Source organism: Bos indicus x Bos taurus, chromosome 25, assembly GCF_003369695.1.
Source record: "Bos indicus x Bos taurus breed Angus x Brahman F1 hybrid chromosome 25, Bos_hybrid_MaternalHap_v2.0, whole genome shotgun sequence".
NCBI classification, from domain to species: domain Eukaryota; kingdom Metazoa; phylum Chordata; class Mammalia; order Artiodactyla; family Bovidae; genus Bos; species Bos indicus x Bos taurus.
In genome coordinates, this window is record NC_040100.1 from 17,552,764 (window position 1) to 17,568,420 (window position 15,657).

The 15,657-nt window shown below is 44.6% G+C and overlaps 1 protein-coding gene across 1 annotated transcript in view; it reads right to left on the reverse strand.

Annotated features, from left to right (window-relative positions):
* IL21R (interleukin 21 receptor) overlaps positions 1-15,288 on the reverse strand; it is a 35,839-nt gene extending 20,551 nt beyond the window's left edge. Inside the window, exon 1 of the mRNA XM_027527742.1 lies at positions 14,721-15,288. The gene's annotated coding sequence lies outside the window, so the exon portion shown is untranslated. The remainder of the gene's footprint in view (positions 1-14,720) is intronic.
* Positions 15,289-15,657: the final 369 nt, after the last annotated feature.

Consider the following 15,657-nt stretch of genomic DNA (forward strand, 5'->3'; position numbering starts at 1 on the left):
AATCACCCAATGTGAAAATGAATCATAGCTTCACACAACAAAGCAAATGACTCTTACAGAAAAAACAAAAACAAAAAACCAACCAAAAAAAATAAAAAGGCAAACGACTCTTTCTGAAGAAACAGAAAAGTAAGTTAGAAAAGAACACAGGCACAATAACACTATCTATGTCACACTTTCGAGACACTTCAGTCATGCCTGACTCTTTTTGACTCCACAGACTGTAGCCCACCAGGCTCCTCTGTCCATGGGATTCTCCAGGCAAGAATACTGGAGTGGGTTGCCATGCCCTGCTCCAGGGGATCTTCCCCACCCAGGGATCAAACCCCAGTCTCCTGCGGCTCCTGCATTGCAGGTGGGTTCTTTACTGCTGAGCCACCGGGAAAGCCCATGTGTCACACAACACCATGTAAAGAAGCTCTATATATTGTCTCAGTGAATATCCATGTGTCCTGAATATATAGAAAAAACCCAAGGGGATGAGAAACATCAAACTCTGAAGAGTGTAAACTAGGAGGGGATGTGATCAGGTGGGGATCTTCAGTGGTCTCAACAGTTTGGTAAAACTGAGTGAATGGTGTTGATTATATTTTCCTTTATACTTTTGTATATGTCCAAACTATTTCATAACATTTTAAATGTAAGTGAATTATAAACTAAAATGTGAAAGAATACCTTCACTTCTGGCTATGATGAAGTAGTTGGTAACTGATTAACCTTCTTACTAAGAACAACTGCTAAGCAGGAGGGGGGAAAAAAAAAACCAAACTATTAGGAAGCATGAGAAAGGAACCAAGTGAGATAGTACTTGAGAGGCCAGGGTGCCAGAGAGAAGGAAAATTCTCTGCACGCAATGCCCCCTTAAATAATTTGCCAAATCATTGCATTCCAAGAAACCTAGCAGAAAGCATCTGCTAAGAGGCTAAAAAAACTAAGAAGAGATTTTGTCAGTTTCACAGTGCTAAGGAGAGAATCAAAGTTTAAGAAAAATGGGCCCCGATAAATACCCAGTTATTCAGGGGGAAAAAAAAAGATGCCTTGGGAATCAGAAAAAAATCAGAAATATTCAGCCTTCACTGCATCAAGATAATCTGCCTATATGCTATATGTGAGCTAGGAAAAAAAAATCAAAACCTATCCAGAAAAACTTGGCTTCATCTAAAGCCTCCATTCTTTTCATACACAATGCCCAGCATTGAATTAAATTGACAGGACAAACCAGAGAACGGTACCAAATGACCAAAAGCCAAGAGAAAGAAACAAAACCAGAAACAGACACATAAGTGATCATTAGACAGAATTTAAAATAACTATGATTGGTCTTCCCTGATGGCTCAGTGGTAGAGAATCTGCCTGCCAATGTAGGAGACCCGGGTTTGATCCCTGGGTAGGGAAGATCCCTTGAAGAAGGGAATGGTACCCACTCCAGTACTCTTGCCTGGGAAATCCCAAGGACAAAAGGAGGCTGGCAGGCAACAGTCCATGGGGTCAAAAAAGAGCTGGACATTACTTAGCGACAACAACAACAGTGATCAATGTGTTCAATAATTCCACCAGAAATAAGGAATGTATTTAACAGCAGAAACTCGAGAGCTGAAAGACACAATAATTGAGATTTATAAGAATGTAACAGATGGATTTGGGAGAAGGTGATGGCAACCCAGTCCAGTACTCTTGCCTGGAAAAACCCATGGACAGAGGAGCCTGGTAGGCTGCAGTCCATGGGCTCGAGAAGAGTCGGACACGACTGAGCAACTTCACTTCCACTTTTCACTTTCACGCATTGGAGAAGGAAATGGCAACCCACTCCAGTGTTCTTGCCTGGAGAATCCCAGGGATGGCGGAGCCTGGTGGGCTGCCATCTATGGAGTCGCACAGAGTCGGACACAACTGAAGCGACTTAGCAGCAGCAGCAACAGATGGGTTTAACAACAGATTAAAAAATCAGAAGAGGGGATTGGTGAACTGAAAGATTGGTAGAAGATAATCAGATTGAAGCATGCAGAGAAAAAAATGTTTAAAAATACAGTAAAGATCAAAAGAGACATATGAGACATTGTGAAAAGGTCTAACAAATGTATTTGGAGTCCAGAAAAAGAGGAGAGAGAATGATTCAGAAGCAATGATAGAGAAACTGGTTAAGAATTTTTCAAAGCTAACAAGAAACTTTAAGCTACAGATTCAAGGAGTTCTATAACCACCCCGCCCCCAAAACAAATACAAAGAAAACCACATCTAGGCACATCATAGAAAAACGATTTTAAAAATTTAAGACAAAGATGTACTTAAAATCCAACTTAGAATGTTATATCCAGAAAAAAAATATCCTTCAGAAAAAGAAGGCAAGCTCAATATGATAAAGGAATCTACTAAAATCCCATAGTTATAACATCATACTTAATAAGGAAAAACTGAAAGCTTTCCCTCTAAGATCAGAAACAAGACAAGGATGTCCACTCTCATGACTTTTATTAAACAAAGATGTCCAGGGCTTCCCTGGTAGCTCAGTGGTAAAGAATCTGCCTGCCAGTACAGGGGACATGGGTTTGATCGCTGATTTGGGAAGATCCCACATGCTGTGGGGCAATTAAGCCCATGCACCACACCTGTTGAGCTGGTGTTCTGGAGCCCAGGAGCCACAGCTACTGAGCCCATGCGCCACGACTACCGAAGCCCTCGTGCCCTAGAGCCCGTGCTGTGCTGCAAGAGAAGAAGCCCACCCACTGCAGCTAGAGAGCAGTACACACTGGCTGCGCCTAGAGCCCATGCAACAGCAAGGACCCAGCAGCCAAAAATAGATAGATAAATTTAGAAAACAAAAAACAGAGATATCCACTCTCACTGTGCTGATGCTTTGGTTCTAGCCAAGGCAATTAGGCAAGAAAAAGAAACAAAAGACATCCATATTTGAAAGAAAGAAGTAAAGCATTTCTGTTTGCAGATGGTATGATCTTGTACATGCAGCATCTTAAAGAATCCACACCAAGGAAATGAAACACAGTAAACAACCAAACAAAAATGGTTCCCGCTAAATTTTCTAGGACTACAGAGCAGTCTTTAAAATACATGGTGTTCATCCAACCGGATAGCCACATGAAATAGAATGAAATGGACTCCCATCTCACACCATATATGAAAATCAACTCAAAATGGATCAAAGACCTAGTATGAAGTGGCAGAATTAAATCTTAAGATAAAATATAGGAGTAAATCTTCAGAACCTTGAATTCATCGATAGTTTCTTAGATATGCCACCGAAAGCACAAGCAACTAAAGGCAAATATATGGAAGGATTTCAAATTTTAACTGTTGTGCTTCAAAATACACTATCAAGAAAGTGAAAAGATAGAGGCTTCCCTGGTGGTCCAGTGGTTAAGAATCTGCCTTGCAATGCAGAGGATGCGGGTTCAATCACTGTTCAGGGAACCAAGATCCCACATGCTAAGGGGCAGCTAAGCCTGCACACCACAACTAGAGAGTCCGTGCGCCCCAGCGGAAGAGCCCACTTGACACACGACGATCCCGCGTGCAGCACCTCAGATCCAACACAGCTCAATAAATAAATAGTGAAAAGACAATACGTGAAAGTGAAAGTGAAATTGAAGTCCCTCGGTGGTGTCCGACTCTTTGCAACCCCATGGACTGTAGCCCGCCAGGCTCCATCATCCGTGGGATTTCCTAGGCAAGAATACTAGAGTGGGTTGCCATTTCCTTCTCCAGGGGGGTCTTCCCCATCCAGGGATGGAACCCAGGTCTCCCACACTGCAGGCAGACTCTTTATCCTCTGAGCCGCCAGGGAATCCCTAGTGAGTGAAAGGTAGTCAGATGTATCTGACTCTTTGCGACCCCACGGACTATACAGTCCATGGAATTCTTAAGGCCAGAATACTGGAGTGGGTAGCTGTTCCCTTCTCCAGGGGATCTTCCCAACCCAGGGATCGAACCCAGGTCTTCTGCATTGCAGGTGGATTCTTTACCAGCTGAGCCACTAGGAAGTATGGGAAAAATACTTGCAAACCATATATTTGTTAGTGTTCATAATATATAAGGAACTCTGAAGGTCTAAAATCCAACCCAATTTTAAACTGTGTGAAAAATCTGAATAGATGTTTCTCAAGGAGATATACTAATGACCATTAAACACATGAAAAGATGCTCATCATCATGAGTCATTTGGGAAATGCAAATAAGGACCACAGTGCGGTACCACTTCACACCCACTAGGTGGCTATTTTTAAAAATGGAAAATAAAAAACGTGGGTGAAGATGTAAGAGTGGAAGGCTCACACATTGCTAATGGGAATGTACGATGGTGCAGCCACTATGCAAAGCCGGTTTGACAGTTTCTCCAATAGTTAAGATAGTGTCACCACATGACCAAGCAATTTGACTCCTGGGCACATAGGGAAAAGAACTTAAAACATGTATTCACAAGAAAGCCCTTCTACACAAGTGTTCATAGCAGCCTTATTTATAATAGCCCTAAACTGAAAGCAACTCTAATGCTCATCAGTTGATGAATGGACAAACAAAATGTAGACTGCACAGACGATGGAATATTATCCCGCCATAAAAATGAATCAAGGACGGATATATGTTAAAGCATGGGTGGACCTTTAAAATTTAAAGTAGAGAATTTAGACACAAGAAGTCACATATTGTATGATTTTATTTGTATGAAATGTCCAGAGTAGGCAAACCCATAGATAGGTAGTATATTCGTGGTTGTCGGGGGCTGGAACTTTGGAGGGAGGGGGAATAGGGCGTGACTGTTAATGGGCATAGCACTTTTCTGGAGAAATAAAAATTTCTGCAGTTAGATAGTGGTGATGGCTGCATGACTTTATAAATATACTAAAAACTACTTAATTGTGCACATCAAAAGAGTGCATTTTATGGTATATGAATCAGACCTTAATTACAAATGTTTTTAGATAAAGACAAAATAAAGCTTTACTTTTCATAAAAAAAAAAAATGCTGAGAGGATTTGTCACCTGTAGACCAGCATCACAAGTGAATTTTGGGGGAAAAATAAAAATAATCTCAGATGGGGAGTAATTTACTATAGGAAGGAATGAAGAGTAATAGAACATTAAAAATATAAACGAATATTAATTAATGAAAATAATAATGTTAATGTCTTATGAAGTTTAAACTATATGCAGAATGAGAACATTGGGTTGGCCAAAAGGATCATTTAGATGTTATGGAAAAACTTGAACAATCTTTTTGGCCAACTCAATACATTACCATGATTACTAAATATAAGAAGTGAACAAAGATAAAGGTCACTGTGTTAAAAAAAAAAAAAAAGTCACTGTCTTGTCTGGAAAGTGATAAATGTACTAATATAAGGTGTCCATGGAATTCTCCAGGAAAGAATACTGGAGTGGGTTGTCATTTCCTTCTTCAGGCGATCTTCCCGATCCAGGGATCAAACCCAGGTCTCCTGCACTGCAGGTAGATTCTTGACCGTCTGAGCCACCAGGAAAACCCTTAGTATAAGGTCGACTTCAAAAAATTCAAGTATGCATGCTATAATCTCTAAGAAAAACACTGAAAGAGTTACAAAACAAAGTATAACAAACCAATAGTTAGGAAACACAGAACAATAATTTTAAAAACTTTATTCATTTAGAAAACGGGACAAAGAAGAAGAAAAAGGAACAAAGAATAGATAAGACAAAAGAAAAACAAGTAGTAAGAAGGTACACTTAATCCCAAACACATCAGCATTTTTAATAAAATGTAAATGAAGTGACCACAAATTAAAGACCTAACCTTGAAACGAATACTTTATATTAAAATAAAGTAAAAATTATAGTTTAATCTCTCTCACAAATATACAGACAAAAATTGAAAACAAAATATTAAATCATATCTGATGATATTAATATATACAAATGTATTATACATCATTATTACATGAGGTTTATTTCAAGAATACAAGGCTGTTTGACATTTGAAAATCAGTAATCTGTTTTACCACATTAACAGAATAAAGAAATTCTATATGACAATTTAATAATTTTAATGTGACATTTAATAATTTGAAACACCTATTCATGATTTTAAAAACACTCTCAGGAAACCAGGAATAGGAAGAATTCCCTTGATCTGATGAGGAGTGCGCGCGCTCACACACACACTCACACACACAGAATATACACAGCTAACATCCCGAAAGGTCAGATACTGAACACGTTATCCTCCAGGGCAGGGAAAAGACAAGGATGTCTTGTACTGAAGGTCCTGTTCAATGCAATAAGGCCAGGAAAATAAATAAATTTATAAATATTAGTAAACTATAAGGACTGGAATGGTAAAAGACTGTCTTAAAAGTCCAGATACTTAGTAAATAAACTATTAGATAATAACTGTTAAGCAAGGGCAATGAATTTGAGGCCAATATAAAAAATATATTATATTTCTAAAGATCAACGAAGTTGACAAACCTTTGGCTAGACTAAGAAAAAGGGAAGATTCAAATAACTAAAATCAGAAAGGAAAGACGAGACATTACAACAGACACCACAGAAGCAAAATGGATGGTAAGATACACTATGAATAACCCTATACCAACAGACCTGATAATGGAGGAGAAATGGATAATTCCTAGAAACATACAACCTACCAAGACTGACTTATGAAGAAATAAAACATCTGAAAAGACCTCTATGTAGGCTGCAAAAGCAACAAAAGCAGAAAGAGAAGTAGGACTACATCATAACAAAAAGCTTCTGCATTCCAAAGAAAACCATCAACAAAATGAAAAGGCAACTTACTGAGTGGGAGCAAATATTTGAAAATCATCTATGTGATAAGAGAATACTATGCAAACTAAAGACCTCATACGATCTGATTTCAAATTGAGCAGAAGGTCTGAATAGACATTTTCAAGAACACACAGATGGACAACAGGTACATGAAAAATGTTCAACACCATTCATTACCAGGGAAATGCAAATCAAAATCACAATGAGATTGCAGATTTCACGTGACACCTGCTAAAAACTGGCTATTATCAAAAAGACTTTAACAAATGTTGCTGAGGATATGAAGAAAAGGGAACACTTGTGCACCGCTGGTGGGAATGTATTAGGTGCAGCCACTATGGAAAACAGTTGGAGGTTCCTTAAAAAATTAAGAATAGAACTACCACATGATCTAGCAATTCCACTTCTGGTTATATGCCGAAAAGAAATGAAATCACTATCTCAAAAAGATACCCTTCACCCTTATGTTCATTACAGTTTTATTGACAATAAATAAGATTGGAAACAACTTGTGTCCTTCAACAGGTGAATGGATGAAGAAGATGTGATATGCACACACAATGGAATATTATTCAACCGTGAAAAATAATGAAATCTTGCCATTTGTGGCAACATGGATGAACCTCGAGGGTATTATGCTGAGTGAAAGATGAAGTGAAATATGAAAGATGGAGAAAGGTAAATACAGTATGATCTCTCATATGTAGAATCCAAAAATAATAATAATAAGTTTATAGATACAGAGAGAACTGGTTGATGTTTGCCAGAAGAAAGGTGTAGGGGTGGGAAGAATTGGTGAATAGAATTGAAAGGTAGAAAGAAAAAATATATGGTGCATTATTGAGCAAAATCCACAATAAAAATGAAGCAAAAAAAATTTTTCAATGTTATGTACTTGCAATGCATAAGTCCAAAGCATCTTATTCAGTGTGGTTAAATTTCATGAGCAGACTACCACATAAATTATATTGTTACACCAACATTGAGTATTGCATTTTATTATAGCTTTATTGATGTCTTTTTGATCAAAACATATGTCAAAAATACTGAACACGTGCTTTCGGCAATTTTATAAAGACTGAGTAATGCTGCAGAAACTAAAATATACTGACACTTGAATACAATTAATTTTCTCTAATAACAATGACACAGCTGTTAAAAATACTTATCTTTAGGGACTTCCCTGATGGTTCAGTGGCTAAGACTCCAAGCTACCCATGCAGGGGGCCTAGGTTTGATCCCTGGTCAGGGAACTAGATCCCACATGCTGCAACTAAAGATCCTGCCTGCTCCAACTAAGACCCAGCACAGCCAAATAAATAAAGAAATATTTTATTAAAAAATACTTAACTTTATATCACCATCACTGAAACTAGAGAGAATTTAAAATTATGAAATAAACTATCAATTATATAGAGAATATAAATTTTAAATAGCAATGTATGATTCTGATAAATTTATCTTTAAAAAATTGAATGTGGACTTCCCTGGCAGTCCAGTGGTTAAGACTTTGGGCTTCCACCGCAAGGGACACAGGTTCAATCCCTGACTGGGGAACTAAGATCTCTCATGCACAATGTGGTCCAAAAAATGTTACATTTAAGTAATTTTGTAGAAATTAACTGATACATGATTAAGTATCAACATTCAAAGGCTAATTTTGACCTCTATTTTGAGTCAGCTGTTTCATCTTAAGAAGTTATAAGTCACACTGCAAAACTTATGTACTATTTTTTTTATTAAAAAACTTTTAAGTATGGAGAAATAGTGAATGTGGTAAATAAATCATGCCTCTGTGTCCTAGTATCTTTGCAGATTGCTTTTCAAAAGGAAAATAAGTACTTGCACAATTACCTTATGTATGAGTAACTCTAGAATCTATAAAAATATGCACCAGGCAGTAACAGGTTAACATACTGAGGTGTCAGATAAATTGCCACATGTTGATGAAGATATCTGGGTTGATAGAGAAAGCTACCTTCATTAAATTGGAATCTTATTATTGTTCTCTAAAAAAGGGACAATAATAAGTCACACTATAATTCCATTTTTTCTCCAATGGAAATATCTTTTGAATTTAGAAAAGTTTTCACTTATAAAAGACACAAACAAAAAGAGAAATTGAAAAAAAAAAGAGAGAATATAAAAGAAACTGAAATAGGAGATTGTATCTACATCTGTATATAGTTTCTTTCATATAGTTATATTACACATTTTATATATTATATATAAATGTATAATATATAAAATTATGTCTATAATTCTATATAACATATAGAGAGAACTCCTACAAAGCAATTATAAATAAATAACTCAGGACTCATTTTTTTTTAATGGACAAAAAGCTTAAGCAGACACTCCATAGAAGAGGACATCCAAATAGCCAAAAGCATGTTAAAAAGTGCTTAAAATCATTACTCATCAAAGAAATGCAAATGTATATCCCAATAAGAGAGCACTACACATCAACCCAGAATGACTAAAATGAAAACAAACGAAAAAATTCCAAGTGCTAAAAAAGGATAGGAAGCAATCAAAACTCTTAATCTCCACTCAGTTTTCTCTAAAGAATGTGAATTGGTACAATCACTTTGGAAAACTCTGCTAAACAGGAGACCCAAGAAGCCCTTTTCTAGATTATGCACCAAAGGGCAAAATATACATGTACACAAGCAGACATATACCAGGGTGCTCACAGCAGCATTATTTACAACCTCCCCAAACTGAAAAGAACCTAAGATCTTGATTTCCCTGTTCCTTCTTTCACTCACTGATAATTCAGGAATGGGACTCCTTCAGATCCTCAAGCCGATCATAATTTCCAGTGTGACCCAGGTGGGGACTGGGGCTGGAAAGCAAAAGGTGAGGGGGAAAGTAAAATGGCCCGTTTCCCATAGGGACCCAGATGACACGAGATGGGGGTAGAGGGACTCCCCAGCCATGCCAGAAACAAGAGCCAACAGGTCGCCAGAAGGGGAAGTGTCAAGACTGAGGGACTTCCCAAGAAGGAACACAGAAGACAGGGCTTCCAGCCCATCACTGGTCTCCAAGGACTTCTGCCCACTGCCCTTCCCGTGGCCTCCTCCCCCACCTTGTGCCTCCAGCTGCAGCTCCTCCCACCCAGGCCTCACCACGACTCTCTGTGGCTCCCCATCACATCTTCAGAGAAAGCCCTGAATTCCTTTGCTCAGCATTCAAACCATGTCAGCATGTGTCCCCAGCATTCCTTCTGCCCCTAGTCTTCATCCTGGACTCCGGGTACTCCAGGTTTCTGACACCTGGACCTCTTCACAACACCCCCGTGCATCTGACTTCCTTCCACACCTTTGCACCTGCTGTTTTAGCCACCAGAACTCTCTGATCTCTCTGTCAGCTTCCTATTCAGCTTCAAAAGCCAGTTCAAATGTCATCCCCTTCATAATTCTTTGCCCTCTCCAAGGCATATGAGTCACTCCTTCTTCTAGGGTCCATCCTTCCCCCAGAGCACACCACTCATGGTGTTTTTGGCAACATTCTGAGCAGTTTCTAGGCAAGAACCACATGTTTCTTGGTGACCGCTGAATGTCAATGGCTAACCAGTGTCTGGCAAAGCACTCATTACATGAGTGACTAAATGCAAGAAAAATGCTTTCTGGGCTTCCCTGGTTGTCCAATGATTAAGAATCTGCCTGCCAATGCAGGAGACATGGGTTCGATCCCTGGTCCGGGAAGATCCCACAATGCCACAGGGCAGCTGGGCCTGGGAGCTGCAACTGCTGAGCCCACGTGCGGCAGCTACTGAAGCTGGAAAGCCCTAGAACCCGTACTCCGCAGTAAGAGAAGCCACCACAATGAGAAACCCGTGCACCACAACTTGAGAGTAGCCACCGCTCACTGCAACTACAGAAAAGCCCGTGCAGCAGTGAAGGCCCAGTCCAGCCAAAATATATACAATTATAAGAGAAAGAAATCATCATAGAGGGACAGTGGGTTGCACAGGGTCACACAGTGAGTTTTTACTTAAAGCAGAGCTCTCAGGCTGGGGAAGAGCTCCAGCCTGGTTGCCCTGGATCAGGAAGGAGGCTTGGCCCCTAACTTACAGTGGGACCCTGGGCTCTTCTTTTCTCTGGGCCTCAGTTTCCTCATCTGTAGAATGGGGGCACTCACTCTGGCCTAGATGAGGGAGTGTGAGGCTGGTGCTGGGCACACTGGAGTGTGAGTAATGGGAATTGCTTTTTTACATATCTGGGGGAGGGAGGTGGTAGCAAAGGGCAGGTGTCTGAGGACAGGTGTGCTGAGACCCTGGACCTGCAGCTTAGTCAGTAGCTGGTGAACACGAGGGGAGAGGCCTTCCCAGCCGGGGCCACCTCTCAGCCTGTAGACGCTTCTAGTCTGTCTGTCCCTCCCAGGGGTCCCATGAACCCATGTCCACGCAAGTTCTCCAAGCCCAACCGGCCTTTCCCTACTGGAACTTCTCTAGCCTGTGCACCCTCTGCCAGCCAAGGTACATGCCCTGCTCCCAGCAAGCTCTTCCTGCCTGTGCCATCTTGATTTGCCCTCTACCATGCTGGGTGACCGCACCCAGACTGTGCCACCTGCCTCAGCTCCTGTTGCCCCAGCCCCATTCACCCCACCACGCCTGCCAGGAGGGGCTGGTTATAAGGCAGAGGGAAAAAAAAGGATGCTTTGCTCCATGGCTGTTTGAACTCATGAGGTGGGGGGTGGGTGTGGGGCTGGGAACCTGCCCTTTATCCTCGTCCTTGCCCAGCAAGCCCCCACCAGCCTGCTTGACCCTGGCCAAAGTAGACTGGGGGTTACTGATTCATACTGAAGAAAGTCTGCAGGCCCTCGTCCCAGGCTACATCATCAAGCCCTCTTGGCAGATGAGGAAATAGAGGCCCAGAGAGGCCCAGAGGCTTGCCCAGAGTCACACAGCAAGGAGGGCCAGGGCCTGAGCAGGGAGCCAGGCTGGTGTGTTTGCCCCACATCCACTGGGACAACTGGAGTGGCCTGATCCTTCCTGGGGGCTGGGAGGACCAGCAGGCTGGGGGCCGGGTCGGGGGCAGTGCTTTGGCAGGTGTCCTGGCTACCCTAGGGCCCTCGGAGGGGCCTCTGCCCACACCCTGGGGAATATTTTCAGGTTGTTTCAGAAGTTCCAAGTTTACTCAGAGCTCTCATTTGAGCAGCGGTAAAAAAGTCCCTTTGGCAGGGCTCCAGGGCGAGGAGTGGAGGCGGGGGCACCTGTGAGCCATGAAGTGGGGGTGGGGCTCCTCTCTGCTCCCACGCTTCCCCTGCCCCTCTGGGCTGGTGTGCAGTGAAGGGCAGGGAAAGAAGAAGCAGGTGAGGAAGGGACTGTGATGAGGGGAAGACCCCTACTCCTTGAGGAAGTGCTCCTTCCCATGTCTTCACAGTTTTCTTCCCTCTGCTTGTGCATGACTCCCAGGGTGACCCTAGAAAACCTCCACCCCTCTCAGAGCCTCAGTTTTCCCATCTGAGAAAGGGGGGAGTAGAGTCATGATAAGAATTATCATTTATTGAGGGCTGGGTATATGCCAGAAGATATACCAAGTGTTAATAATGAGTAACAATGAGAAAATTATTACCAATGATATTTAAAGTAAAACATATAGCTACTATTTCTCGAGAGCCACTGCAAGGCTCTTTCCACTCATAACTGCACTGGCTCTGTCTGAGCATCACTGAATCCCCAGGACCTAGGACAGTGTTTCAGAAACACATGTTGAGTAAAACCTCACAGCAAACCAAGATAGGTGTTCTTATCTCTGTATAACAGATAAGGACACTGAAGGTTCAGAGAGGTTAAGTGACTAACTCCAGGTCACAAAGGTACTAAGTAATGGAGCTGGAACTCAAGCCCAGGTCTGACCATTTCCAAAGCCCGGATCACAACTGGCAGTGTAAGTGAGCCAGATTCAAGGCCCCCCAGTGGACTGCAGAGACCTCCCAGCTGCGTGGAGAAGCCAGGCCATCATTCTGGCGATTTTGTAGGCACTGGCTTCTCTCACTCAGAGGAAGGATGCTCTTCCTTTCCTTTCATTCATTTATTTATGAGGCCCCGGGGCGGTCCCGAAGCTGCAGAGAAGCTGGTCCCACTCAAAGCTTCCAGTGGCCTGCTTTACCTGTTCTATCTTCTCTTAAAGTGGCCCCCTCCTCCTGCAAGCCCCCTCCGTCTCCCCGTTTAGCCACCAACCCCCTTCTCTTCTTTGCTGGGCAGGTGGGAGCCTGAAGCACCTGGGATGCATCCTTCATCTTGCTCACCTGTCTCTCCTGGCCCCGGGTCTCAGCCACCTTCTAACATAAGGGCTCTTAGTTTCCTCCCCTACAAGGCTGTAAGGTTCTAGACTTCCTGCCAGGTGTGGGGCAGGCAGGGCCAGGATTTCTGCTGAACCCACCAGGGGAACAGGTGACCGAGGCTCCCCCTCTGGGGTCTGCCTAGCCCCCTTGATTCAATGCCCCACTCTCAGAAGGTGCCCCAGGCTATGGCTCTTGCTTTTTCACTATCCTGTCTAGTAGGTTGACACCTTGGGGTTCCAAACTGAGCTCTGCATCTTTCAGTCACAGCTATCTGGGGCAAGCTTCTCCCCAGTGAGTGTCAGTCTCCTCATCTGTGAAACGGGCTGAAAGAGGCCAGCAGCCTCACCTGGGGTCATGAGGATAATGGGAGAGCTTCACGCGCCTGTCACATGCTGAGCTCCAGCCTGGGAGGACCACAACTCAGGGGGCTGAGGAGGCAAGACTGCAGGTTCCTGAGTGTGTCACTGCACCTTCCATGACTCTTGGAAACTGGCCTTTCTCTTGATGACTCTAGGTTTCTCATGATGCAAATTCTCTCCCCTGGTAGACCCCCCAGCCAACAGCATTTCTATTTCATGCCCTCGAATCCTCACAACCAGATCTATGAAGATGGAGCTGCCATTCTGCCCATTTCACAGATGAGAAAACCAAGGCTCCATGAAGTTAGAAAAAAGCCGAGAAACTCATCAAAGTTCACCCAGCCAGAAAGCCACATGGCTGGATGTTGAACCCTCCAGGTTTTCCCCCACTCTACCATGTGCTTCTAAAAGCCCCACGCTTTCCCCCTGGGGAAAGCATATGTCCTCCCAGGAGGAACCCCTGACATTTTAATGCCCCTTCCTCTGCCTTGGGTCCTCTGAATCCTAAGTTTCCCGCCAGGCGTCAACTCCCCCTCTGCCCAAGAGCCTGTCTGCCTGTTCCTTCCTTCCCTCCTTTTTCTCAAGTCAAAATCCAACCCATCCTTCAAGGCTCAGCCTCCCCAAGCCTCCTCACCCCACTCTCCTCCACACACACAGAACCAGTTTGGCTCTCACCAGCTGCCCATCCCCTGTGTTTTCTTGAGAAAGAAGAGGAGACAGCGTGGAGGGTAGGACCAGCCTCCGAGTCACCTGCCCACCCAACTACGCAATGGTTGAGTCACCTTGGGGAAACCACTCTATTTCTCAGAGCCTCAGTTTTCATCTTCAAAATGGGGACACCAACCCGTCTTAAAGGATTTAGACAAAATAAAGGAGATAAAACACTGAACCTGGTACAAAGTCAATGTCTCCTCCCTTCCCCACACTGGCCTGATCACAGTCATGTCCACCTCTGCCCAGCTCAGCTGCCCAGAACCACGCTGACTATCACATCATGTTCAGTCTGGAAACAGCATGCCCTCCCCAGCCCCTGCCTTTTGGAGGCTTGTTTCCACCAGCTCAGGGGGTCGTCTCAGCCATGCCTCTGCCTCTCTGTCCCTGGGGCCTCCTGCGATCTCCAGAAAGGCACTCCAGTCACCCTGAGCTCGGCGGAACAAGAGACTCCAGCTTAACTTTGCTGGTCTCACTGTCCCCAGGTGTGATGAGGGCACAGGACTCCCGTGCGTCCTCCCCGGGCAGAGGAGGTCCCCTCCCCGCCTGCCCCCAGAGCGGTGGCTGGAGATGAGTTACCTGCTGTTCTACTTCTTTCTCAGAAATCCATTCTCTCTGCGCTCCGCGCAGTCCGGTGGGCTCCCAAGGGTGGCAGCTGGGCTTGGTGTTGGGGGGGATGGGAAGGGGAATGGGGGTCTGGGAGAACAGGCAGGGGTCTGGGGTGGGAAGCTGCAACCTGCCCCGAGCCACCGATCAGACAGGGCCGGACCTGTCACCCCCGCGGACGGCAGGTGGGCTCCGGGCAGGCGGGCCAGGCAGAGGCAAAGGCGACCATCAGTTACATCCCAAAGAGGTCACACAGGGACAGAAGGCGGAGGCTGCGGGACAGGGGCCGATCCGCTGTACCCGGGATGAACGGAGAGCAGACCAGGGCTGCGGCCCCGCGGACAGACAGAAGTCAAGCAAAACAGACGGCTGGCCAGCCAGGCAGACAGACAGGTAGGCAGGCGCAGGCAGACAGACAGCTGCGCGGCTGTCAGTCACACTCAGGAAGAAGCGGGCAGACAGTCAGACCCCGAGCCCTTCAGTCACTCGGCAGAGACGCCCGCGGGTCCGCCAGAGGCGGCGCCTGCCGTCGGAGCCCCAGCCGCGTGCGCAGGGCGGGGAAGAAGGGGAGGATGTGGTGAGCCGCGCCCGCAGGCCCCGCCCACGGAGCGGCCGGCTCCTCCCCCGGGGAGGGAGAAAGAGATGGGAGGGGGCAGGGCCCCGGGGCAAGGTCCACTGCTCCCCAAAGGTCGCCTGTTAGCAAGACATTTAGGGCCACCGGGGTGATGTCTGCCTCCTTTGGACGGTGACATCACCCCCGCAGGCCTCACGGTCTTGACCTTTAAGGCAGGCGGGGAGGTGGTGAGCCGCCGCTTCTCACAGATGTAGAAACTGAGGCTCCCAAGGTGCGGAGGTGGTAAGGCGAGACCCGGGATGTCCCCGGGGGTCTCAGCTCAGCGAGAAGCGTGAG